This window comes from Amblyomma mixtum, chromosome 1 (genome assembly GCF_055824585.1).
Source record: "Amblyomma mixtum isolate Tamu chromosome 1, ASM5582458v1, whole genome shotgun sequence".
In the NCBI taxonomy this organism is placed as follows: Eukaryota; Metazoa; Arthropoda; class Arachnida; order Ixodida; family Ixodidae; genus Amblyomma; species Amblyomma mixtum.
This window is the reverse complement of record NC_143012.1, coordinates 141,530,788-141,554,952: the sequence shown is the minus strand read 5'-3', so window position 1 is coordinate 141,554,952 and position 24,165 is coordinate 141,530,788. Positions and strand designations below refer to the sequence as shown.

At 48.5% G+C, this 24,165-nt stretch overlaps 1 pseudogene; it reads right to left on the bottom strand.

Moving 5' to 3' along the window:
- Window positions 1-24,165, bottom strand: part of LOC149367767 (uncharacterized) — a 116,839-nt pseudogene that overhangs the window by 17,715 nt on the left and 74,959 nt on the right.

Below are 24,165 nucleotides of genomic sequence, written 5' to 3'. Positions count from 1 at the left end.
GACCCATTTGGAATTAAAATGCAACCAGTTATGCATGTTATAGATATTATTTCTCCAGTTTTAGCTCACATTTATAACTTAGCTCTAGATACAGGTGTATTTCCTTCTGAAATGAAAAAGGCAAAAGTGATTGTCTTACACAAGGCGGTTCTAAAGGTGTTCTCAATAATTACCGGCCTATATCTATTTTGCCAATATTTTCCAAGGGCTTAGAGCGAATAATTTTTGTACGCCTGTCTGATTTCCTTCAAAAATATAATGTCATTACAATGAAACAGTTCAGATTTAGGCAGCACTCATCTACAGAACTGGCACTGCTCCGACAAAAAGAATTCATTTTCACGAACATCGAGAACAAAATGATCACTTTAGGAATATTTGTGGACTTCTCAAAAGCCTTTGGCAGAATAAATCATACTACCCTTCTCTTAAAACTTTCTGCATACGGTATTAGGGATAAGATGCTTAATTTAATTTCCAATTACCTCAGTAACCGCGAACAGTTTGTCACTGTTGATAATTTTCACTCTGCTTACAGGCCTCTTAAACATGGAGTTCCCCTGGGAAGCTTACTGTGTCCGCTGCTATTCAATATATATATTAACGATCTAATAAATATAGATAAAGAAGTTGAATATGTAATGTATGCAGACGACACCACTTTCTTTTTAACTGGCTCAGACGTAAATGGCTTAGTGGCGAAAGGAAATGAAGTCTTGGATAAACTGCATCTGTGGTCTATCAAAAATTCTCTCTTAGTTAACTCAAGTAAAACAAAAGCTGTATTTTTCAGAGCCAAAAACACGAATTATAACATAGAAAATCCTCTGAGATTGGGGTGAATGACATAGAAATAGCTAAGGTAGTCAAATCCCTGGGTGTTTACTTTAATGAATACATGCTGTGGGATGCTCATATTGAGCATCTACAGACCAAGTTGTCTCGTGCAGTCGGAATTCTTAGAAAACTCCAATATATGCTACCTGAGAAAACCAAGCTTCTTTTCTATATAGCACTGTTCGAATCCAATATAAAATATTCTATCTTAATCTGGGGCAGCACTACAGCCACCAATAGAAACAAGCTGTTAACGGTACAAAAAACCGCTCTGAAAGCAATAGCAAATGTGCCTTCTTTTTCGTCTTCTGGGCCTTTATACTCAAAATATAATATAATTAAAGTTTCCTCGTTTTATGATTTGCGCCTCCTCCAACTGTAGAAATCATTGTCCGAACGTCGAATGCCGTTCTTAGAAGAAACTATCAATTTACGCGAAAATACGCACTCCCATCTAACTCGCCATCATGAAGTTTGGTATGTTCCACGTCCTCGCACTAATTACGGATTTCAAACACTAAATTACAACTTACCTGCTTTGCTTAATCAATTTCGCCTACCCAGCTCTTCCGTTCGTTTACCTTCGAACCAGCAGATGAAAACTTTATTTTTATAATATTTGCTAGCCTTGCCTTTGCGATGCCTTGATTGTTGGAATGTGTTTGCTTTAAAATGCCTTTTCTTTTTGTATGTGATGTAAGATATATTATGTTCAATGCTTTTCCGGTTGCGGATAAACCGCACATTCTTATTTTCTCGATTTCTTTTTTGCTATGTTCAAATTGTGAACTAAGTGCTTTGTATGTTTGTATGTATGTTTTATATGATTTCATTATCCCTGCCGCCGATGTAGTTCAGGGGAAGGGAACGTTGTCAAGCCGCAATATTGCGGCTTTTTTTTCCCTCCTCCTGAGCCATGTGATTTTCCTTACATGTCTGGAATAAAGTTGACTTGACTTGGTATAGGGGCTAAGGGTCAGTGGTGACGCCAAGCAGCAAACTAGCTAGCCTTGTTACAAGGCCTTACCGGGAAAGGTATATTCGCTGCATACTGGTTCAAATACTCAGCCATTAATATGGCTTACAGTGAAGCATGGTTTCACCTTTTAATCCTTATACACCCACCCACAACCAAGCATATTTAGAACAGAACATCGCCTTAGCGTTACCGTCTTCTGTGTTACTTGTTTTCAAATCACTTTTGCAGTATCAGCTGGTCATTATAACGCCACATGACACAAACGTAACTTCGCTAAGATCCTCGGATAAGTCCAGACCTGAGCTGTTCTTTTTATTCTCTCAAACTATTCTTGAAGCTACAGTGTCACCGCACTAAAGGTGAATCTGAAAATTTCTTTGTCTCGTGCACAAACTGCAGCTTTTTTTACTCTTTACCGTGACATAACCAACTAGTCTGTTCCAACTCGTGGTTCCTTCTGCACAACCCGCACAAGCACCGTTGTGCCTCAGTCAGATTATGCCACTGCATTTCAAGATTCCCTTTAGTTTGCGTTTCGACCGTTTAAAATCACTCCAATGTGCTATTTTGAATAACTGAATAATAATTTAAAGCACGCAATCTTAGCTATATTAAAAATGGGATTATCCCAGTTTTAATGAAGGACAGCTGTTAGTAGAACAGTGTGCTGAGCGGCTACTTGGTACGACATTATAAAAACGATAACTGCGCAAAAAGAACGCTAAAAGAGTCTGCGCTTATCCCGTGATCATGTTCTCTCTTTTCCCATGCCTTTTTGAGCAGTTCTTGTTTTTATAAGGTTTTTAGAAGCCTGCACTGCAGCCTGGCTTGTTCAAGTCACTGTGATTGTCCTGATCGAGAATTCACAACAAGAATCGCGTCGTCGCCCTGAAATCGCTATTGTAGGTTTGGGGGCAACATAACTTTTCAGTAAGTTTTAAAGCACAGTACCCTTAGGAACCGCGATCAAAATCTCTGAAGGATACGTAGCAGAAACAACCTCGTGTGCTCGCTTCGGTTGCGATCACTGCAACGAATGCAACTAGCTGCACAAAGCTAAATTCATTTCAGCATTCGAGAAAACACCGCGTGCGTACTGAGCTTTCACAGATGCACTTCCGCTGCCCTGACGGAAACACTTTCACTACGCGGACAATTGTCACTGTGCTGTTCCGCTTATGCACGTAAATTCACTGTGAGCAGTTGTTACTCGCCGTTGCTCATGGTGATTAAAACTCATTGAAATTGTAGCAAGTCGGAATCTTTCAAAGTGCGCAAGGAGGGGCGAGCTTTCGAGCACCTCTCCCCTGAGGTCATGTGACCAAAGTAGGTCTGGGTGGTGAAGGCAGTGCAGAGGCTGCTGGAACAAACTCCCTCGGTCTTGTCCCGGGGGCAGGTACTCGTGACCGAGTTAGGCCTGGCCATACGCGGAGTTAGCGTGGCCGTTCTATGGCGGGGTAAGGAGGCGGACGGAGGGGGGGGGGTGATGCAGGTATTACCTGTAAGCAGCGGACCAGGGGCTGTCATCTGAATTTTTACACTTTGTAGATCTGCTCTAGTCTCTTACAACTCATCCCATCAGCAGCCCATGAGGTTGTTCTGCTGTGACATCACGACTGACGAAGAGTGCACAGCAGTTAACAAGGACCAGTTACAGCGGACATGGAAAGAAAAAGGAACAATAAGACGCCTAAGCGCTGCGCTGTTCGAATTTCTTTTCATCATCTTTTTACTTGGGTAGTAGTAGCGTAAGCACTTTCCCGTTCTCCATGATTCATTCTAAGATGGCTCTAACGTCTTTTTCTTGCCATCCAGGTAAAAACGCGATGAAAAAAATCGAGCAGCGAAGCGCGTAGGTGCCGAGTTCGATTCACTTTTCATCGCGATTGTGGATCATGCAAAAGCTTATAAATAAGTGCTTCCCATGAAAGGCAATAAAAAGGTGGCATTGGTACGCCTGAAGTGAAGGGACACATGCCTTAAGCGAACGCACACAAAATGCACATCGGCGGCTGTCGATTGTTTACTCGGCGTGTTTCCTGCAATGTGAGCAGCCATGCTAAACAAATGTGATGGCCACATCAAGCCGAAAGTGCATTGAAGAAATATTTGATAGACACCTGCACATCAAACATAAGCCGCCTACCAGAGTCATGGCGTTCAGTCCAACTTCATCACTAGGCCACTGGGTCACATCGATGGACGTAAGCGTGTAGCTGCTCTGCAGAACCGTGGCCAACTTTTGCAAAATCAGTGCGTCTTCTTCGTCGGCCAGGGCCAGTTCCAGGCTATGCAGGCGCTGACTGCGCGCAACCCAGTCGCAAAGCACTTGCGCGTCTTCCTCGCTCACAGAAAACCCTGCGAGGACGCGGAAGAACTTGTTGTTGGTCAATTTTTGAAAGAGCACCAAGGAAAATTAAACCACAGTTAGCCTGCCACTCAGTTAAACGCTTAGAGGTACTACAAATTAGCTGAAAAAAGGCGCAAACCACAAAACAAATGCACTAATAAACGAAGATAGAAGGAAGAGGAAAAGGAAAATCAAACTCACGCAGTGCAGATTTTTTAGGGGGAAATGGTGCGCTGTTTTCTCAGGTATTAATGGGCAATTTTCGTCGCATTAATAGGGACAAGAACTGCGATTAAGATATGCGTTCATGCTCCCTGCCTTGAAGGCGGAGCCAGCGTTACAAGAAACTTGAGGGGACACTTAAGCTCTCCTTGAAGGGTATTCCGCGATAGCATTGATAGGTTCCTTCACTTAGCTGCGGTCCTCTTCCCTCATCGCTTCTCAGGCAGGGCAGTTCTCTACTTAACGTGCATAGATCGCGGAAAGTCGTAACTGGCACAGTGGTGCAATTGCTAAGCAATGTACTGCCGCGCTCACTATAACTTGCAACCCGCGAGCGTGTGGCTGCAGCGTTTTCGGAAGCATGGTGGGGCCGACAAGCGGCGCGCCTGAAAGCTAAGTGGAAAGGATTCTGCTGTTCCATCAGCCAGGAGCATAGCCCGCGTCCTCTCGTTGATTCTCACAGGCGCCGGCGCGTCTAGACTTGCACAGGTGTGGTTTTATGGTGGAGCCGACGCTTTATGCTAAGGCCGGTGGCGTAATTATGAGCTGAAGCAGTGAGCTACGAGAGCGAGCAGTCGCACGAAGACCTGTAATTAATTCAGCGACATAAAACACCCCTGTACGAACAGATCTATTTGTCAGAACGAAAAGTAAACAAATCAGGCGGAACGATGACCGTCGTTCGAAGAAAAGAAATAAAAACAGACTGAAGACGCCTAATAGCGGGTCATCCTTCCATGAGCGCTGATCATTTCACGCATCCTCGACGGAAGGGACGCACAGAGGGCATCAACGTAGCGCGTGTCCGCTCGGACAGCATGCCAGGCTCCTTGGATGGCGATCCACAAGTCGTCGTGAGATGCGCTGTGGAGGCCTTGCTTGCATAATGTGCTCTTCATTCGACACCTGAAATGTTCAATAATATTAACGTTCGCACCCTTAGGGATTCATGAAGCTCGGGTACACCACGTTCATGTAGCAATGTCTTGACCCGCCTTGCTGTGTGGATGGAAGATAGATCTTGCTAACAAAAAGAACTTTTCGTCGGGAAACGGGCCATCCAAGACATAAGGAATCGCTGTGCAGTTCAAGATCTCACAGTATTTTTCGCAGGTCAGGGAGTTTTCAGTTCGGACCAATGGACCCAGTCCTTCCCCCGACATGAATCCCCATACGTTTACAGCCGTCCAGCCGCTTGCAGCTACATCCTGAATATATTCTTGATCATAGCGAGCGGTGTCAGGCCGCGCGGTGTCTGGTCCCAGATGGTGGTGAAGGTCGACTCATCTGAAAAGACGAACGTTTCCCACTGGTCAACACTCCAGCCACTGTGCTCACTGGCGAAATGGAGGCGGGCCGCTTTGTTCTGCTGCGTCAGTCGTGGCTTCTGCACAGCCAGCCAGTTCTTTAGATAGCCTTCGGCCAGCTGTCTCCTCACTGTGGAAATGGGAGCCGAAACCCTTGCAGCATCGGAGAAATCTTGCGCGGTGCCAAACGAGATAGCGTAAGCAGCCCCGATCAAAACTTCATCTTCTGTCGCTGTAGTTGCCCGCGGGCGTCGGTTATGTGGAGCATCTGAAATGCGGCATCCCTTTAAATATGCTTGCACGGTACGGTTGACTGTGTGTGCTGACCACAACGTCATATCTGCCATTCTGCGCTGAGTGTAGGACCTCAGGGAAAGTTCCGAGATCCGTATACTTTCGCTTTCCGGAACTCGAGCCGTATTTGCAACAGCAATGTGCACCGCTCCTCCAAAACCGGCTCAAACCGTCAAAACTGCTTCAGTAATACTGTGATTGAAGCGTGATTCGGGCCACGGTTTTATCGGGCATCACAGGTGAAAGTAAAAGGTGCGAAACAAAATCAACTGCGACATGCACCTTGCATTCGTCACGCAAGCGCCGGCGCTGCGATAACGCCATGGTACAGCAAAGACCAGACGGCACAGGGGAGAAGACTGAGTGGTGGAAGGGCAAAATTCTTTCCTTTTTGTTTTCAAGTGCGTCGCTTGTCGGCTCCACCATACTTCTGGAGAGCGCTCCGGCCACGCTGCTTCAGGTTGCAAGTCACATTGAGCGCGATAGTACCACTGCCCATTCAGGTGACTTTCAAGGAGGCCACCAGTGGGGCTTGTCAGACCCAGGTTGCTGTGCCCTAGCAACCTCTCGAGACCAGTCGTCATTTCTCACGGTGAGCAGGAGGCACGACCCGGATTTTTCGCTCACATCTCCGACAACGTCGACATGGACAGTGCTGGTTTTGCTGCAGAACGGCAGACTAATCGCTGTCACGTTATTACACTCATGCTCTAACAATGGCCAAGAGATGCCTGGGTATGGTCGAGTTCGGTAAGCAGTAGATATGCGAATGAAGCACAAAACAAGGATATCTAAAGTGTACGACACTAAGCCTTCAGTTCAGCGGCGCCAATAAATTAGTGCTGGCTCACAATCGTGGCCGAGGCTAGCGTCATAGTCATTAAAACTTCCTGTTGGGCGAGTTGGTAGTTCATCTTGAAGTAGAAATGTTATAGCGCAAACAAAGACACGGACAAGAGAGACGAAACACACACACACCCGCTAGGGTCTTAGACCAAAAAGTTGCCTTGACGGATCATAGATAAGTTCCGCCGCCAAGCAACCCTAAATCCGCCTCGTGCGGTAGAAGCCCAACATGTGGCCTTTTTCTTTCGCTTTGTCCCTGTGACTCTTGTCCATGCGACTCTTTGCCCACAGTGACGGGATTTGAAGGCGCAGGCTAGTTTCCCAAGCCATGCAACCCTAGGAAGCAGAGCACCAGATCGGGGCATAGCTTGAACCCATTTTGAGAAAACCGGTGGGTACCCGGCCGACGCCGGGAGTCGAATCCTCCACCTCCCGAAGCTACGGCGGGTGCTCTACCACGAGGCCACAGATAGCGCGTGTGTGTGTGTTTCGTCTCTCTTGTCCGTGTCTTTGTTTGCGCTATAACATTTCTAGCGTCATACTGTGGTCGCTGATGGCGGAGTCTCTTGCTTGGCATGTGTCTCGTGACTACTTTTTCCATTTTCTCCCTGCTCCATGCACTTTTCGTGAGTTAGTAAATGACTGAGTGAGTGAGCGACTAAGTGAGGGAATGAGTGGCCAAGTGAGGGAATGAGTGGCCAAGTGAGGGAATGAGTGGCCAAGTGAGGGAATGAGTGGCCAAGTGAGGGAGTGAGTGGCTGAGTGAATGGCAGCGAGTGAGTGAATGACTGAGCGAGTGATTAAATGACTGAGCAAGTGATTAAATGACTGAGCGAGTGATTAAATGACTGAGCGAGTGATTAAATGACTGAGCGAGTGATTAAATGACTGAGCGAGCGAGTGAATGACTGAGCGAGCGAGTGAATGACTGAGCGAGCGAGTGAATGACTGAGCGAGCGAGTGAATGACTGAGCGAGCGAGTGAATGACTGAGCGAGCGAGTGAATGACTGAGCGAGTGAGTGCATGACTGAGCGAGTGATTAAATGACTGAGCTAGTGATTAAATGACTGCGCGAGTGAGTGAATGACTGAGCGAGCGAGTGAATGACCGAGCGAGCGAGTGAATGACTGACCGAGCGAGTGAATGACTGAGCGAGCGAGCGAATGACTGAGCGAGCGAGTGAATGACTGAGCGAGTGAGTGAATGATTGAGCGAGTGAGTGAATGACTGAGCGAGTGAGTGAATGACTGAGCGAGTGAGTGAATGACTGAGCGAGTGAGTGAATGACTGAGCGAGTGAGTAAATGACTGAGCGAGTGAGTGAATGACTGAGCGAGCGAGTGAATGACTGACCGAGCGAGTGAATGACTGACCGAACGAGTGAATGACTGAGCGAGTGAGTGAATGATTGAGCGAGTGAGTGAATGACTGAGCGAGTGAGTGAATGACTGAGCGAGTGAGTGAATGACTGAGCGAGTGAGTGAATGACTGAGCAAGTGAGTGAATGACTAGGCAAGTGAGTGAATGACTAGGCAAGTGAGTGAATGACTAGGCAAGTGAGTGAATCACTGAGCAAGTGAGTGAATGACTAGGCAAGTGAGTGAATCACTGAGCAAGTGAGTGAATGACAGAGCAAGTGAATGGATGACTGAGCGAGTGCTTAAATGACTGAGCGAGTGCTTAAATGACTGAGCGAGTGCTTAAATGACTGAGCGAGTGATTAAATGACCGAGCGAGCGATTAAATGACCGAGCGAGCGAGTGAATGACTGAGCGAGTGAGTGAATGACTGAACGAGTGAGTGAATGACTGAGCGAGTGATTAAATGACTGAGCTAGTGATCAAATGACTGAGAGAGTGAGTGAATGACTGAGCAAGTGAGTGAATGACTGAGCGAGCGAGTGAATGACTGAGCGACCGAGTGAATGACTGAGCGAGCGAGTGAATGACTGAGCGAGCGAGTGAATGACTGAGCGAGTGATTAAATGACTGAGCGAGTGATTAAATGATTGAGCTACTGATTAAATGACTGAGCGAGTGAGTGAATGACTGAGCGAGCGAGTGAATGACCGAGCGAGCGAGTGAATGACCGAGCGAGCGAGTGAATGACTGAGCGAGCGAGTGAATGACTGAGCGAGCGAGTGAATGACTGAGCGAGCGAGTGAATGACTGAGCGAGCGAGTGAATGACTGAGCGAGCGAGTGAATGACTGAGCGAGTGAGTGAATGACTGAGCGAGTGAGTGAATGATTGAGCGAGTGAGTGAATGACTGAGCGAGTGAGTGAATGACTGAGCGAGTGAGTGAATGACTGAACGAGTGAGTGAATGACTGAACGAGTGAGTGAGTGACTGAGCGAGCGAGTGAATGACTGAGCGAGCGAGTGAATGACTGACCGAGCGAGTGAATGACTGAGCGAGCGAGTGAATGACTGAGCGAGCGAGTGAATGACTGAGCGAGTGAGTGAATGATTGAGCGAGTGAGTGAATGATTGAGCGAGTGAGTGAATGACTGAGCGAGTGAGTGAATGACTGAGCGAGTGAGTGAATGACTGAGCGAGTGAGTGAATGACTGAGCGAGTGAGTGAATGACTGAGCGAGTGAGTGAATGACTGAGCGAGTGAGTGAATGACTGAGCGAGTGAGTGAATGACTGAGCGAGTGAGTGAATGACTGAGCGAGTGAGTGAATGACTGAGCGAGTGAGTGAATGACTGAGCGAGTGAGTGAATGACTGAACCAGTGAGTGAGTGACTGAGCGAGTGAGTGAATGACTGAGCGAGTGAGTTTATGACTGAGCGAGTGAGTGAATGACTAGGCAAGTGAATGGATGACTGAGCAAGTGAATGGATGACTGAGCAAGTGAATGGATGACTGAGTGAGTGACAGTGACTTACCGACTGAATGAGTGACTGAGTAAATGAGAGTGAGTGTCTGAGTGAGTAAATGAGAGAGTGAGTGCCTGAGTGAGTAAATGAGCGAGTGAGAGACTGAGTTAGTGCCTGAGCGAGATACTCAGTGAGTGAATCAGTGAGTGCCTGAGTGAATCCTGGAACCTTACCTTTCTGCAGTCGCTACAACGGACCTTTCCGATGCATTGCAGGGCTACAACGGACCTACAAAGGTCGGAAAGGTTCGTTGTAGCGGCCACAGAATGGCAAGTTCTCGTAGTAGCTTAGATTTCAAGAGGAAACAGAGGAAACTAGTGTAGCGAAAGGCTATTAACGAGTTAGCATTAAGAGGGAAAGTATATGAATTCAGGATTTCGCTGCAGAGTAGATTTTCCGCTTTAATTGAAGAAGACGACTGTAATTTTGAAACAATGAACGATAACCTCACAGCTGTCGTTACGGAGTGTGCCGCAAAAGTAGATGGTAGGATGGTTCGACAGGATACCGGCAAGCTATGTCAGGAGGCTAAAGATGCGAATAAGAAACGCAAAACCCTAGGACGTCTAACTTCGAAGACAGAATAGAACTAGCAGAGCTATCGAAGTTAATAAATAAGATCAATGTAGCCGACTTAAGGAAGTTTAACATGGAGAAAATTGACCATGCTGTAATGAACGGAGGTAGCCTAAAAGCAGTGCGGAGAAAACTGGGTATAGCTAAAATCCAGATGAATGCCCTAAGAGAAAAAAGAGGGCAATACCATTAGCAATATGGATATGATAGTTAAAGGTTTTACACAAATATATACAGTAGCGAATGTAATCAGAACGTTACTGAGAAAGGCAGCCGAGCAAAGAAATAGGACATCCCGCCTGTAACGAAGGAGGTAATAAAGAAAGCCTTACGAGCAATGCAAAGCAGAAACGCAGCTGGTGAGGATCAGATAACAGCAGATGTGTTGAAGGACGGATGCGAGATTGCGCTAGAAAAAATTGCCACCTTGTATACGCAATGCCTTGTGACCTCGAGCGTGCCAGGAGCTTGGAAGAACGCTAACAGTATCTTAATTCATAAGAAAGGAGACGTCAAGGCTTGAAGAATTACAGAATATAGAGTGAGGTTGTAAAGGACAACCTCAAAAAGACTACCGCATGATAACATGCGGCTTGAAGAATTAGACCGATTAGCTTACTGTCAATTGCCTACAAGGTATTTACTAAGGTAATCGCTATTAGAGTCACGAAAACCCTAGACTTCAATCAGCCAAATGATCAGGCAGGTTTTCGTAAAGGATACTCGACAGTACGTCATATTCACGCTATCAATCGGATCATAGAGAAATGCGCAGAATATAACCAACCCCTATACATAGCCTCCATTGGTTACGAGAAAGCATTTGACTCAGTGAAGGCCTCAGCTGTCATGCAGGCATTGCGGAATCTGGGTGTAGAAGATTGTTATGTGAAAATATTGGAAGATATTTATAACAATTGCACAGCTACTACGGTTCTCCATAAAGTCAGCAATAAAGTTCCAATAAGGAAACGTGTCACGCAGGGAGATACGATCTCGCCAATGCTATTCACTGCCTGCTTACAGGAGGTATTCCGGGGCCTGAAATGGGAAAAGTTGGGGATAAGAGCTAATGAAGAATACCTGAGTAATTAGCGATTCGCTGTTGACATTGCCTTGCTGAGTCACACAGGACATGAACTGCAAAAAAACAGGCAGAGCAGAACGGTGGGGTTAGATATTAACATGCAGAAAACCAAAGTCATATTCAACAGTCTAGCAAGGGAACAGAAGCACGCAATTGGTAGCGAGGTGCTGGAAGTAGTAAGGGAATATGTCTACTTAGGGCAGGTAGAGACCGCTGATCCGGATCATTGGATGGAAATAACTAGAACAATAAGAATGGGGTGGAGCGCATATGGCAGGTTCTCTCATATCATGAATGTGTGACGTTCCCGCCTGTCGGGGGTCAGTCACAATGCAACACAGTTGTTTGTTGCTATCTACGGGTTCTGCTGAAGCGAGGAGAAATGAGCCAACACACAACGCCTCCGAATCAACCTAATTTATTCTCACTCTGCCTGAAGGTGAAACTGGGAGTTCCGCTCACCGCTGTCTTCCGCTCATCGCTGTCACCGCTGCCTCGCTCTCGGCTGCTCTGGCGGGGGTGGCGCTCAGCCTGGTGGCGGTCCCACGTTTCGGTGACTGTGACGGGTTGTGGCGTCAGGCTTCTTGGGCGTCTCGGCTGGCGGTACTCTGACGGGTTGTGGCGTCCGGCTTCTTGGGCGTCTCGGCTGGCGGTCAGTTTGCAACGGATGCCCTCGGGTCCGGCCTCACCGACTACAGACCAGCGCGATCTGCTTCCGTCCGTACACTTCGCCCGTCTCTGCCCGTTCTCTCCTTTGTCTCATCTGTCCCCAACGCGTCTCTCTGAGGACTCCCTTTCTTTCCTTCGGTGTCCTCCTCGCCTCCTCTGCTGGGAGCCCTCTTGGTGCTAACTTGCCGGCCTCCCCCGCCACCTCGAGCCATTAGTAAGGCCGTCGCGCTGCAAGACAATGCAGGCCAGTGGGCCCGCGAACTCCGGGAAGCTGTTTTTGCCGCGAGCGTCCCGGCCTACCCTCGGCGCCGCAGGGTGCCGGCCTCTTCGCGAACGCGGGGCTCATTGCTCAGCCGAAGACGCACTCCTCTCGAAGTTGACATATTTATGAGGGTCACGGCTGTCCTCTCTCTTCTCGCATCGGAACCCGGGGTGGTCTCTTCCAAGAACCGCGGCTTGGACACGTGATCAGGGCATTCGAAAACTTGGCCGTCAACGGACAAAGGGAGTCCTCCTTCAGTAGCGGAAGAGAGCAGCTGCCCGGGGAGACAGTCTGTTTTCCAAGGGCATGGGGCCCTCTTTTCTTTTGGGTTAACTTCCCTTAATAAAGACCCAACTCCCAGCCTCCTCCGAGTCCACAGACCGTCCCTCGCAACAAGGCCGTCTGCAGGCGTGCATGCGCGCACACACAAACGCACAAACGTGCCTGTCTCTGTGCCAAAGGGGGGGGGGGGGGAGTTGGGGACGCGCTGCAAAACGGGCCGCAGGGATGCGTGTGGTCGCGCAGGGCTCCGCGCGCGGCCTCTCCTCTTTTGCCCTCTGGCTATTTCGCACGTCTTTGTGTTGCGCCCGCTGCATTCTACACAACCGCCTTCGCTGACGGAGCAGGGCGATAATTTTGAGAAAGACACAGTGTCTCTGGTGTTCGTCGATGGAGAGAGTTCTTTTGTGCCATGCCTAGGCCTCCCGTACACAGTCCTTCACAAATGGAAGTTTACTAATATAACTCAAGAGAAAGCTATACAACAGCTGTATCTTGCCGGTACTCACCTATGGGGCAGAAATGTGGAGACTAACAAAGAGGGTTCAGCTTATGTTAAGGACAACGCAGCGAGATATTGAAAGAAAAATGATAGGCGTAACGTTAAGAGATCTGAAGCGGGCGGAGTGGGAGAGGGAACAAACGCGGGTTAATGACCTCCTAGTAGAAATGAACAGGAAGGAGTGGAATTGGGCAGAGGATGTAATGCGAAGCCAAGATGACCGGTGGTCCTCAAGGGTAACTGAGTGGATTTCAAGACAAGGCAAACGTAGCAGGGGGCGAAATAAAGTTAGGTTGGGAGATGAGATTAAGAAATTTGCGGGGATACGATGGCTGCAACTGGCAAAGGTCAGGGTTAATTAGAAATAGATGGGAGAGGCTTTTGCCATGCAGTGGGACTATTCAGATGACGATGATGAGTGAATCAGTGAGTGCCTGAGTGAAACAGTGAGTGCATCAGTGGGTGACTGAATGCATCAGTGAGTGACGGAATGCTTCAGTGAGTGACGGAATGCATCAGTGAGTGACGGAATGCATCAGTGAGTGACGGAATGCATCAGTGAGTGACGGAATGGATCAGTGAGTGACTGAATGGATCAGTGAGTGACTGAATGGATCAGTGAGTGATTGAATGGATCAGTGAGTGACTGAATAAATCAGTGAGTGATTGAATAAATCAGTGAATGACTGAATGAGTGAAGGATTGAGAGACTGACTGTCCTAATGAGTGAAAAATTGACTGACTGATGGAGTGAGTGAAAGAATGAGTGAAAGTGTCAGTGACTGACTGACAGAAAGAGTGAGTGATTGAGAGAGTGGGTGAGTGACTGCATGAGGCAGTGGAAGAGTGAGTGAGTGACTGACTGAGAGACTGAGTAAGTGAGAGACTGACTGAGAAATGGACAGAGTGAGTGAGAGACTGACAGAGTGAGTGAGAGATTGACCTAGTGAGCAAGAGATTGACCGAGTGAGCAAGAGACTGACCGAGTGAGCAAGAGACTGACAGAGTGAGCGAGAGACTGGCAGAGTGAGTGAGAGACTGACAGAGTGAGTGAGAGACTGCCAGAGTGAGTGAGAGTCTCATTCACTGACAAAGATAGACTGACTGCGAGTGTGAGAGACTGACCGACGGACAGAATGTGAGAGACTGATTGACTGACAGAATGTGAGAGACAGACTGACTGACACAGTGTGGGATATGTTGTGTCTTGCGCGTAGACGCGTAGACGGGGGACAAACGAACCGCTCAGCCAGTGCGCGATTCCCGCCGAGGTGTTGTGTTCGGGTTGCGCGCGTAAACGAAGGGCCGACGAACCTCTCAACGTTCTCTTCCTCCTTTCCCCTCAGCCCTCTCCTGTCTGCACCAGCCTGCCGTGCCTAGACAGAAGAGATGACTTCGGATCGCGCCGATGAGCGGCTGCCAGCGCGCACCGCTTGAGTCGAGCGATAATAAATAGTTTTGTGTTCGCAAACGCCTTGTATCTTCGGGGAAACCATGGACATAACAGTGGCGACGAGGAAGCAGATCCGAGCCCAGCGTTAAGCTACGCCGTACAACAATCATGGCTACGCTCACGCTTCCTGGGCGGATACCGGAGTTCAACGGTTCCTCATGGACATCGTGGTTTGGACGCCTTGAATTCTATTTTGAGGCAAACAACATCACGGAGAATGCCCAGAAGAGGGCCCACCTGCTTACGCTGTGCGGGGAGGAGACGTACGACATCGTTTGCGCTCTAGTACAGCCAAGCACTCCAGCTGCCGTGGCCTACGACGACATCGTAGCTGCACTGCACAAACACTTCGACCCGCGGCCATCCGAAGTCTACAGCCGGGCTCGCTTCCAACGACGTGACCAGTTGGAGGGAGAAACAGCAAGTGCCTACGTTGCGGCACTAAAGAAACTGGCTGCCGACTGCAACTTTGGAACGCTGCCTGCGAGCACAGCAGCCACCGAACAGTCAGCCGGAGCAACGTCATCCCTGTCGCTAGCTAACCCCACGATGCTCCCCCTGGACATCATGCTGCGTGATCGATTTGTGTGTGGACTGCGTGACGAGTCCTTGCAACAGCGCCTGTTCGCGGAGAAGGAGCTAACGTTTACAAAAGCCTATGACATCGTCTTGCGAACGGAAAGTGCGGGGCAGCAGCAGCGACAAATGCGCCGATCTATCGAGCCAGTACACCAGACAAGCCATTCGAACAACCAGAGCCACAACACGAAGGCAAGTTCGAAAAAACTTCCAAAGGTCCAGCGCTGTTGGCGCTGTGACGAACAGCATAATCCGCAGACGTGCCGCTTTCAAGCAACTACCTGCAACTTTTGCCACAAGCGTGGGCACATCGAGAAAGCTTGTATAACGAAAAAGAAGCAGGGGAAATCAGCCCAGTCACGCAATCATAACGTAGACGCTTCTGAAGTCGCGGCACAAGATGAGAAGCAAGGGTTTCAATCACCTCCGTCAGCGCTGTACGACCTAAACACCGTTGCCAACATCGGCACGCGTCAGAAAATAATGGCCAGCTTGACCATCCACAATAAGCTGATCCAGTTCGAAGTCGACTCCGGAGCTGCATGCACCATTATCAGCGAGGACACCTTTCGAACAACGTGGCCGGAGCACGCACCCAGAATAAGAGACGACGACACGCACCTCAGGACGGGGTCAGGTCAGAGCCTGCCGCTACTGGGTAGCGCCGACGTCGACGTTGTGTACAACGGGAAGAAATGCAAGCTGCCACTCTTGATTGTTAAAAACAGTGGATCCAGCCTCCTGGGAAGGAACTGGTTTGATGCACTTGGGATCACCATTGGCGGCGTCCACCAGACTGGAACGAAGACAGTGGTGGATTGCCTTCAAGAGAAGTACAAGACAGTCTTCTCCGATGACATCCCAGGACACGAGGGACCTCCTGTCGACTTCGAGTTGCTCAATGAGGCCAGCCCTAAATTCTTCAAAGCAAGGCCAGTACCTTTTGCTTTAAGATCTGTAGTAGAAGCGGAACTTGATAAATTGCAAGAACAAGGCGTCATTGAGCCAACGCAACACTCCGAATGGGCAACACCACTCGTCGTAGTTCGGAAGAATAATGGCACCTTACGACTATGCGGAGACTACCGCAGCACAGTGAACAGGTTTACCAAGCCGTTCTCCTACCCGCTGCCAACGCCAGAGGAGGTCTTCAGCACACTTCGCGGAGGGAAAATTTTCACCACTGTGGATCTTACGCAAGCGTACCAGCAGCTGAAGGTGAGCGAATCAACATCGCAGTTGCTTACCATCAATACGCTGAAGGGCCTCTCCAAAGTCAAACGACTGCCATTTGGCATAGCGGCAGCCCCTGCAATTTTCCAGAGGTATATGGAGACAATACTTCGTGGAATTCCTGGAACATGCGTTTATCTCGACGATGTAATCGTCACAGGAGCATCAGACGAGGAGCATGCTGCACGTTTGGAACAAGTTTTCGAAAGGCTAGCCAACGCAAACTTGCGTATAAGCAAGGAAAAATGCTGTTTTTCCGTACCCAAGGTGAAATTCCTGGGTCACGTAATTGACGCTGAAGGCATCCATCCGACTGATGACAAGGTGCGAGCAATAACCGAGGCACGAGCACCAACTAACAAGCAGGAACTCCAATCCTTTCTTGGACTTCTTACATTCTTTGACCGGTTCCTAGAACAGCGAGCAACTGTGGCCAACGACCTGTACAAACTATTGCAAAAAGAGGTCCCGTGGACCTGGTCGCCAAGCCATCAGGAGTCATTCGAGGCCCTGAAACGGCTTCTTTTGCAATGCACAGCCCTCAAACATTACGATGAGAGCAAGCCCTTGATCATAGCCTGCGATGCATCCCCCTACGGCGTAGGTGCTGTTCTTTCACAAGCTGACAGTCAAGGAAGAGAGGCACCAATTGCTTTTGCGTCACGCACTCTATCAGCAGCAGAGCGCAACTACTCTCAGCTCGATCGCGAGGGGCTTGCTGTGGTCTACGCGGCCGAACACTTTCGCCAGTACATCGCTGGGCGAAAGGTAACGTTCATAACAGATCGCAGGCCACTGCTAGGCATTTTGTGGCCCCAGAAGTTAATACCGCAGATGTTGCCACCACGCATGACACGCTGGTGCATCAAAATGTCAGCATATGACTACGACCTTGTACACCGATCGGGGAAGAAGCACCAGAATGGAGACGCACTGAGCCGCCTACCACTGAGCACGACCCACGAAGAACCACCTAACCCGGGAGACGTGTTGATGCTCGAGGCACTGCCACAGCCGCCGCTAACAGCAGATACAGTTGCTACGTCGACCCAAGAGGACCCATCCCTATCGGAGCTTTTCAACGCCATTCAAGAAGGCAACGTGAGCCGACTAAAGGGAGAAAGCTTCAACGCCTATCGCAAGAGAGCTACGGAGTTAAGTACGCACCGCGGTTGCATCACCTGTGGGTCACGAGTTCTTATCCTACCAGCATTACGCGCGCAAGCTATGTCACTGCTTCATGCAGGCCATCGAGGCATTGTGGCTATGAAGAAATGCGCCCGAAGCTTCATGTGGTGGCCTGGAATCGACAGCGACATCGAAGAAAGTGCTCAGAATTGCAAGATATGCCAAAACAACCAAACGGCGCCACCAAGGGCCCCGGCCCCACAGTGGGAGAAGGCAAGTGAGCCCTGGCACACTATTCATATCGATTTTGCAGGACCGGTCGAGGGAAGCACGTTTCTTGTTATTGTCGACGCCTACACTAAATGGGTCGAAGTAAAACAGATGACCAAAGTAACGTCAGCTGCGGTCATTGAGGCATTGAGAACATTGTTTGCCGCGTTTGGATTGCCAAGAAAAATCGTCTCTGATAACGGCAGCGCCTTCGTGTCAGCGGAGATCAGGCAGTTTTTCAAACAAAACGGTATCGCAGCCGTCACATCGGCTCCCTACCATCCGGCTACAAACGGCCAGGTTGAACGATACGTGGCAGAGCTCAAGCGAGCTTTACTGAAGGAACAAGCTGGGTCATTGCATCTACGCATCGCCCGCTTTCTCTTCAAACAGCACAGCACGGTGCAAAACACAACCGGCCGTACCCCAGCGCAGCTCATGTTCGCACGCGAGCTGCGAACCCACCTGAGCGCCGTCCTTCCGGAGCCAGCACCTGAAACCGGACAGAAGGAAGACGATCTTCCCCGCGTTAAGAGAATGCGAAAGGGCCAACGCGTTCTTGCTCGAAAATTCCACGGACAGCAGGCGTGGGCCCCAGCTGTAATAGACAGACGCATTGGGAAAAGATCCTGGCTCGTACATATGGAGGGGGGCATTGCTCGCCGACACCTCGACCAGCTTCGTCTTCTGAAGGCACCGCCGCAAACGACACCGATCCGAACAAGCAGCCCTTCGGCCCCTGGTACCGTGGTTTGGGATATCGTGGCGGAAGACGCACCGCTTCAACACGCAAGGTGTACGCCAAATACAGAAACGGCAAGCGCCTCTTCTAATGCCACGGCCGTACTACAGCGCGCTTCCACACGTGCACGCCGGCCTCCTGACCGCTACCAGGCCCCTTTCTAAGGGGGGAGGAAGTGTTGTGTCTTGCGCGTAGACGCGTAGACGGGGGACAAACGAACCGCTCAGCCAGTGCGCGATTCCCGCCGAGGTGTTGTGTTCGGGTTGCGCGCGTGAACGAAGGGCCGACGAACCTCTCGACGTTCCCTTCCTCCTTTCCCCCGAGCCCTCTCCTGTCTGCACCAGCCTGCCGTGCCTAGACAGGAGAGATGACTTCGGATCGCGCCGATGAGCGGCTGCCAGCGCGCACCGCTTGAGTCGAGCGATAATAAATAGTTTTGTGTTCGCAAACGCCTTGTATCTTCGGGGAAACCGTGGACATAACAGGATACTGACTGACTGATAGTGTGAGACTGATTGACAGTGTGGTACTCACTGATTTACAGAGAGAGAGAGACTGACTAACTGACCGTATTTGAGAGACTGACTGACAGACAGAGAGATTGAGTGAGTGAGTGAGTGAGTGAGTGAGTGAGTGAGTGAGTGAGTGAGTGAGTGAGTGAGTGAGTGAGTGAGTGAGTGAGTGAGACACTGACTGAGTGACTGACCTAGTGTCTAACTGGGTGACTGATCGAGTGACTGACTGACTGAGCTAACTGAGTGACTCATTGAATGGCTGAGTGATTGAGTGAAGGACTGAATTAGTGAATGACTGAGTGAATGAATGACTCGCTGAATGACTGACTGGCTCACTGGCTGAGTGAATCAGTGAGAGTGAAAAACTGAAACATTGTTGCCATCTCATTTCTGCGCCCAATGGCTTGTGCTGTCCAATCTGCCCTGTCAATCAGCCGGAGCGGGTATTCGAGGTTCATGCCAGACAGAGCTGCCTCTTGGTGCTCAAGAGTTGAGTTGCGATTCATCGGGGTAGCTCACGTTTTAAGGAATGACCTTGATATGCGGTATAACCAGGAGCCACCCGCAGTGAGCTTTATTACTGTATACAGTTGCGTTGATTTCATTTAGAAGGCTGTGGCAGGGATTGGCATTAGTCTGCAACTGTCTCCACGTTACCGATCATTCCTGGTAACGTCTTGCTTGGTGGTTTAGTGGTGGTAGTTCTTTTTAGACTCTCCGTTCGCATATACGCTATAAGCACGTCTTTACTGAATACGAAAACAAAGGAATATTTAAGTTCTGCTTAAAGAGGGAAGGGTGGTGGTACCGGGACAAAACTAGGTGTTTATTCTCAGCGCAGCCACACATGAAGCTACACATGGTCAACATGCACGACAAATTGCGGCTAGCTTGACTAACATGCCAACAATTGATGGTGGTACTGGAGAGCGAAATATACTCGCTTGTTATGGTTATGCTTTGTAAGAGCGGATTCATCGGAAGTTGCCAGGCATCTCTGCCAGTACCCTCAATATAGTCTAGGTGAACTAGCTCACGTCAGCTGCTGTCAAAGGAGGCATAATTTGCGTTTTCAGGCAGCTTGCAGCCAGCTGTTATTTTAAGCCGTCATCTGTGCGGGCGAGCTTTGCAAAAGCTCCAGTAAGCATAGTGAAGGGCAGCGTACACGATGAAACTGACGCTCACAACAATCAGTGTCAAAGAAGTGCTAGAGACTGCGCTAGTTGGAACATGGTCATATGTAAGACGTGCACTCCTTTGGTTGACAAAGACAGTAAAAGACGATTACACGACCATTTAAAGGCAACCTACCAACTCAGACTTTCTACCATTGCAGTGAAAAACACAGTTCACTTGCGTGTCGTTTTTCTTTTCCCATGTATGTTTTTATCAAGCTTTCATTATGTGCTCTTGTTTCGTTTTTTTTTCTCCACTACATCGAAAGCAGTACAGATTGCATTTAACTGGTCGTGTTGTCTTTAAGTCTGTCTTTATCAATTTAAACACCGCACGTCTGGCACATAACTGAGCTTCACCTCTCAACTTTGAGCACTGGCAACTGATAGACACCCCCCCTTACTTACACTTCAAACTGAGATACTCGATGCTGCTGTTCAGAGCGATACCCTCAATGACCAAGTGTGCGCCAGAAGTGGATGCTGGGAAGCGCACGTCGAGTCTCCTCAGACTCCGTGTGAGGGGCAGGTAGGCTCTCAACGCCGGCACGATCTCTGGATCCACGTCTCTCATCCGGAACACCACCTCGAGAGATGACAGATGATCTCCACACTGGCAGCCGACACGGCACGGTGAGCACGGTGGCGTGAACACCAGGTTGATTGCTTCCGCAGGCTCTTCTACCAGAAAGTCGCGGAACGTGAAAAATAACGCCGCCGACCGGAGTTTGTTGCGAGCGCTCAACCTGGAACCACATGACAGCTTTCAGGTCGTTGCCAATATGTAAAAATGTTAGTTAGTTAGTTATATGGGGTTTTACGGTGCATAAGCAACTATGGCTATCATGCGCCAAACACAAGGTTAGATGATGTTATGTCAAGTGTATAGAGGTTACATTATATTAAATTTAAAACATTGGCTTTCATTAGAAACTTACAAACAAGTGAAAACTCGACAAATGTTTTCTCGCCTAAAAGAAATACGGGATGAAATGGAATGTGTTCATTCTAAAATACCATAAAAATTTTTTTCGAAGTTCTTCGAGATGCGAACAAGAAATTAAAATGTGATTTACTGTGAGCTCCTCACCACACATTTCACACACAGGTTTGTCTTTTTTTGTTAATAAGAAGTTATGGGTGACGTGTGTGTGGCCTATGCGTAAACGACATAAAATTACTTCGATAAAACGTTCTTTATGGCGGCATGATTTCCATTCTTTCAAAATGTGCTTTACAGTATGCAGCTTGTTGTTTCCTTCATTTTCCCAAGAATCTTGCCATTTAGCTCTTAGTTTGCTATGCACTAACTTCATGTAATCCTTAGGAGGCAAATTCACATGTTTTATTTCCATGGTTCTGGCTTGTGCAGCACACATGTCGGCTCTCTCATTATCCCTAACGCCAACGTGACTGGGATCCCAGCAGCATTTTATAACATGTTTTTGTGTTGTGACCTTAACTATATTGTGTATGATGCTTCCAATCAGTGGCTCCGTGGCATTTTTGGAGTTTAATGCTGTAAGGACGCTCAGTGAATCTGTATAAATGATGCTGTGTTTGATGTTTTCATTTGTTATTTTCTGTACCGCAACACAAATGGCATAACACTCAGCGGTGAAAACTGTAGCACATGAGGGCAGTCGTACTGCATTTTAATTTTATCCTTGTATTCCTGCGCTTCCTACATGAGCATGAGTTTTTGTCCCATCAGTATAAAATGCAGTATAATTTCTGTATTTTTCTTGCAGTCCTAGATATTCTTGTATTATATAGTCATGTGGTGTACACCTTTTTCCAAGGCGTGTTAGTGTGACATCACACACTGTGGGGAGGGTGTACCATGGTGGTAGCGCTTCGTGTCTTGGGGCAATACTTTTAATTTCATTCAGTATGTTCAGAGCTTGGCATTTTTCTTCAAAGCGCAAGAGCAACAACTTAATCGCGTGAGGCTTGTTGAAGAGTATTCGGGATGGGCATTTCGTGACAATTGGATAACAGAGATGTTTGGGCTGAGAAAGGATTTTGAGGATGTATGTACAAGTTAGTGCAGTTCTTCGATCTTCTAAGGCAGGTTCATTAGTTTCCACATACAGACTTGCTATTGGGGAAGTTCTGTAAACACCGGAAGACAACTTTAAACCAAGATTGTGGATAGGATCCAGTCGTTTTATGTAAGATGGTCTTGCTGAGCCATATACTATGGACCCATAGTCGAACTTAGAGCGGACCTGAGAACGATAGATGTGTAACAGGCATGCCCTATCAGACCCCCAGCGTTTTCTTGACACTAGTTTCAGCACATTGAGGGCATGGGAAGCTTTTTTGTTTAAGCTTTTTATATGTGGCAAGAAAGTGAGCTTTTTATCGAAGGTTATGCCTAGAAGGGTATATGCTTGGGCTTGTTGGTTCATAACTGAAAGGTGAAAAACGTAGCGCAAAGAGATGAGGACACAGAAAGACGGACAACACACGGCGCTAACTTCCAAACCACCTTTCTTTCTGAAATAAACCATTGTTGGAAGTTAGCGCCGTGTGTTGTTCGTCTTTCTGTGTCCTCGTCTCTTTGCGCTACGTTTTTCACCTTTCATTTATCCCTAGAAATTTATGCTCTTGTTTGACAGGTAATGACGTTTGATTTAAATACAGTTAGGGGTCGGCCTGTAGGCCTCGTCTCAAAGATAACAGAACCGCTACTGTTTTCTGAGGGAAAAATCTAAATCCGTTTCTATCTGCCCAGGTAGACAGTTTATTTGTTATTGCGAAGCAATACTACTTTCGCTACCACCTCAGCCCGTGCCGTGCCGCGGCCGCATAGCCACGCTTGACCTTTCGCGTGACCTCGCTGCATGACGTCATACCATCTGTGTAAGAACGGGGCCCCATCTCACGCCTCTCCTTGCGCGGCGCATAGCCACGGCCTGATTCCCGCTCCTCTCACCAGGGGCGCTGCGCGCTATGTGACGTCATACCATCTGCTTAATAACGGGGCCCCATCTCACGCCGTTGCCTTGCGCGGCGCATAGCCACAGCCGAGGCCTGTCTGCGCGCTACTCGTCAAGCCCATGAAATGCCGCCTCCAGCCTATACGCTTCGGCAGGTTGCAAAGAGAAAGCATCAGCGAGCTGCGGAGACAGAAGAAGAACGAGAAGAACGGCAACAGAACCACGTATTGCTTCGCAATGCTATTAAGGCGAAAGCCTTTAATGTCTCATCATTGTAAGCAGCAGTTGTGGACAGAAATGTCACGCTTTTCAGTTGGTCGAAACGGTCTTGACGTCACAGTGCGCCAATTTCAAACGGGGCCAATTGTACTTTGGCTAGTAACCATGCGACCAATTGAAGGGATCATATAGTGATGCTCCAAGTAAGTGGGACTGAGCTTAATTATTTGCTGAAGTACCCAATTAGCCTAATTAACTTTTCTAGTCAGGTCATATAAATAAATGAAACGGAGTAGGAAATTGGTCGAGCTCGTTAATCGAACCCCGGTCTTCGGAGTGCGAGACGAGCATGCTATCCACTCCGCCATGCCAGGTCGATGGTTTGGAATGAACAAAAGCGCGTCTAGTGAATACGGTGTCTTCGCTCACTGCCATCCTCCTCCCTTCCCTTCCAGCGAGGTGTAGGTGTCCACCGAGATATGAGAGACAGATACATTTCCTTTCCTCAAAAACCAATTTACCGACGAGCGAGGCGTAGAACCGAATGAGCGATGGCGTTCTGGACTCCGTGGCAGCGTTGCAAGACGCTGTCGCGTTCCACTCTTAGAGGCGAAGTTTAACATCTTAAACACACATCAGTGACCGCGCTTTAGGTCAAAAAAGTGCACCCCCCCCCCCTGAATTTTGGCGGGTGTCCACCGAGATATGCGAGACAGTTACAGAGTAATTTCCTTTCCTCAAATACAATTTTCATTTTCTTAATTACGGGCCATCTTTGTCTTTTTTCTTTCACTCCCACTTCCTCCCTTCCTCT